The sequence below is a fragment of the Ursus americanus genome, chromosome 17 (genome assembly GCF_024610735.1).
Source record: "Ursus americanus isolate L20-20 chromosome 17, mUrsAme1.1.p, whole genome shotgun sequence".
NCBI classification, from domain to species: Eukaryota; Metazoa; Chordata; class Mammalia; order Carnivora; family Ursidae; genus Ursus; species Ursus americanus.
The window spans coordinates 44,227,062-44,230,165 of record NC_142143.1 but is presented as its reverse complement, the minus strand read 5'-3'; the positions used below and the strand labels follow the sequence as shown (position 1 = coordinate 44,230,165).

General features: G+C 38.7%; 1 non-coding gene across 1 annotated transcript; it reads left to right on the top strand.

The window, feature by feature from the left end:
* Positions 1–2,636: 2,636 nt before the first annotated feature.
* Positions 2,637–2,743, top strand: LOC123787339 (U6 spliceosomal RNA). Its single transcript, XR_006778149.1, has one exon. It is a non-coding gene; the product is annotated as a U6 spliceosomal RNA (small nuclear RNA).
* Positions 2,744–3,104: the final 361 nt, after the last annotated feature.

Genomic DNA, 3,104 nt, shown 5'->3' with positions numbered 1-3,104 from the left:
CTAAGCTCCGTCCTCTTGTGCTGAAGGAGTTCACAGAATTGGCGCTTCTACCGCCTCAAAATGTTTAGAATTTCTGTATTGTTACTCAGCTGAATATTCTTCACATTGGGTAACAAACTATGAACGTGACATTCATCAGGCCCCAAATGGGACCACTCTCGAGAGTTTGTGGAAAACCAAAAGAGTCACACGAAAGCTACAAAGGTAGGTTTCCTTCCTTGAGTTCAAACAGAAAATTCTACTTGTCACTGAAATGACAAAGATAAATTTTAAATAAGGTAATAAGTATCAAATAATTTACATATAGCTTTTCAACATTTGAAAAAAAAAGATATACTCTCCACCCAGATCTACTTCCTCCATCTGCCACAAACTTTGGACATTCTTCTATTAGCCTACTTACGGTACGTATTACAGGCAGGAGAACCAAGTGGCTAAGAGCTAGGATGTCTATATAATGTGTTATCCAAACCAGAGCACTTCTGAGGGTGAATAAAGTCACAGTAATTACAGTGGGACAACAGAAGTAACCTGGGACCATCCCCGGCAAACTGAGACATCCTGTCACCCTACTAAAAGTTTGTGCTCTGGTGTCAGAATTTCATGGTGGGGAGGGAGAAACAATTAAAGGTTTAGAATAGTGTTGTTAAATGACCATAACTTCAGGAAGCTTAGTACAGAAGTGGGTTTTGGCCAGAATGGCCAGAAAGACATCAAGGGTAGGAAAGCCCAAGAAAACATTCTTATGGCACTAGGAAAGAAATCACAAGAGGCCAAGCTAGGATGATGGCAATAAAAAGAGAAAGCCTATGTAAGGAACCAGGCCATTAAACAAGTCAGATAGGTTGTAACAGTAGTCCAAGTAGTTAGAAAATATTAAACACATCTCAAGGGACTTGACAGGTCAATGTCAGGCATAGCAGAGCACCCGATAACAGGAAAAACAGAGGGAGCTCAGATTCTAGGGCAAAAGCCGTTTGCTCCGGATCTCTTCTCACACTTCCTGTTCCCATTGGTGCCAGGCTCACAGGGCTGTGCTTACTTCCAAGGGGAACTGGAGCCCTCCACAGACCGCTTGCTATGATGCAAGGCACAGGTAAGCCAAGAGTTTCCTTCCTCGGGAGGGTGATAAAATGCCACTACCAATTGCTCCAGACACCACTTGGTGGCACCAGTACCCTGAAATGATTGAAATGCAACCTGCTATTCTTGATCTTAAACTGAAAAGCATGGACGCATAAAAGGTCTAGCCAACCCTCAAGTTCAATTTCTTCCACGATTATCTGACTTCTTCAGAACTTTCACATCCTCCTTTATCTCAATCTATGGAAATCCTGAAAACTAGCAGATGAGAATGTTTTATTTTAATGATCTCTTGTTATTTCAGAAATTCATTTGTATGCATACACGCATATAATTGGCATAAATGTGACCCCCTCTTTCAACCACATTTTTCTTACGTTAGCCTTTTCCTTTTTTTGTGTCTTTTCCTCACCTACCACCACCACAACTCCTCCCACCCCTTCCAGACAATCCATCTTAATAACCTAGAGTGTATCCATCCTCGTTTGTTTTCATCACCATCTTACCTTATACAAATGTGTATAAGCAAAAGAAATAAAGAGAGAGATGAATGTATACCTATATAAGTTTTTTTGATCAATGATTTAGGAAATGGACTCATATAATATACTCTTCTACACATCTTGTTTTTCTCCCTCAACAGTATCTGGTGATATTCCTTCTAAGCAACTAGTGTTGCTCCAATTCACTTTCTGGGGACGTTGTTATGTAATATTCCATAGTGTAGACGTACATTAATGTATTCAACAGTCCCTTATTAAAGGGTATTCACTTGGTTTCAGGTTTTTGTTGTTGTTGCTTTGTTTTTGTCACAAGGATTGTTATTCTGCTGTAGAAATCCTGTGTTTATATCCTGTATGGTAGTGCTCTTGTTCCATGAGTTAAATTCCCAACAGGGACATGCTGGATTAAAGGGTAAGTATATAGTTTCGATTTTAAGAAATGTTGCTAGATTTATGTCCAAAAAAAGCTCTTTAAAATCCCCATTTCCACCAGCAAAATGAGAATGACAGTGCCTTTTTCCTCACATCTCCACTAGCAATGTGTATTGTTACTTTTTTCTTTTGCCAGACTGATGGATATAAAGTGACAACTTATCATTAATTAACTTTTTGTTTTCCCAATTGGCTGTGATTTTGAGCATCTTTCCAGGTTTTTTAGCCATTTTCATCTGGTTCTTCACAGCTTTTGCCCAAAGCAAGGATTTTTTTTTTAATTTCATTTATTTCTTTGAGAGAGAGAGAGTAAAAGCTGGAGAGAGGCAGAGGGAGAGGGAGAGGGAGAAGCAGACTCCCTGCTGAGCAGGGACCCCCCCCCCCCAATGTGGGCTTGATCCCAGGATGCCGGGATCATGACCTGAGCCAAAGGCAGACACTTAACCGACTGAGACACTTAAACGACTGAGCCTTGTTGGTGCCCCAACAAGGATATTTTAAAGGGATTTTCCCTTAGTAAAGAAGCTAGAAAAATATTGTTAAAATATTATAGAAAGTAGAAAAATAGGTTTTATCGTGGTCTATCTATATTTGATATCTAACACTAAAAGCACTTGGGCGCTCAATTCAGCAGCATATATACTAAAATTAGAACAATCCAGAGAAAATTAGCATGGCCTCTTCACAAGGACGACATGTAAATTTGTAAAGCGTTTCATATTTTAAAAATACACACAAACATACATGCGTGCATTCATACATACATGAAAGCACTGGAAAATGATTTTGTGAGTACTAGTCAATTCTGGAATGTCTACGCTAAGGGCAGAACATGATTATTTCTCTCTTCATAAGGAATTGTCTCACTGTTAGTGCTTTGTTTCTGACCGGACATTGTATTGGTTTATATGTTTAAGTAGGACTTGGAATTAAACAGAACCAGTCGCATTTATTTGAGTGTCATTCAAAATACTTACTGAAAAAAAAAAAAAGGACAAAAATCAGTAGGGAAAGAAATTGTATTTTTAAGCTTCTAAGAAGATTTTATAAACAATGGATCCCAGAGAACAAAAAAAGTCATAAAAT